Genomic DNA, 245 nt, shown 5'->3' with positions numbered 1-245 from the left:
TAAAAAACCTACCTGCTCCAGCACCTTAGAATGAAAACCATCAATTAGCAAGCCCCATCTGTACACATAATTTCCAATTAGCTCTGCTTTATTGCCTTCTTCTTCTTTTTTTTTTTTTAAGATTTTATTGGGGAATTGGGGGAGGGGAACAGCATTAGGGAATTGGGGGAAAGGGAACAGACAAGTTGCTGTTGTTTTGTCCTTCAGTCTAGTTGTGGAGGATGTTGCTTCACTGGCCCAAGCTG

The sequence above is a fragment of the Hipposideros armiger genome, unplaced genomic scaffold (genome assembly GCF_001890085.2).
Source record: "Hipposideros armiger isolate ML-2016 unplaced genomic scaffold, ASM189008v1 scaffold_93, whole genome shotgun sequence".
NCBI lineage: Eukaryota > Metazoa > Chordata > Mammalia > Chiroptera > Hipposideridae > Hipposideros > Hipposideros armiger.
The sequence above is the reverse complement of the archived record's forward strand: the minus strand, read 5'-3'. Positions refer to the sequence as shown.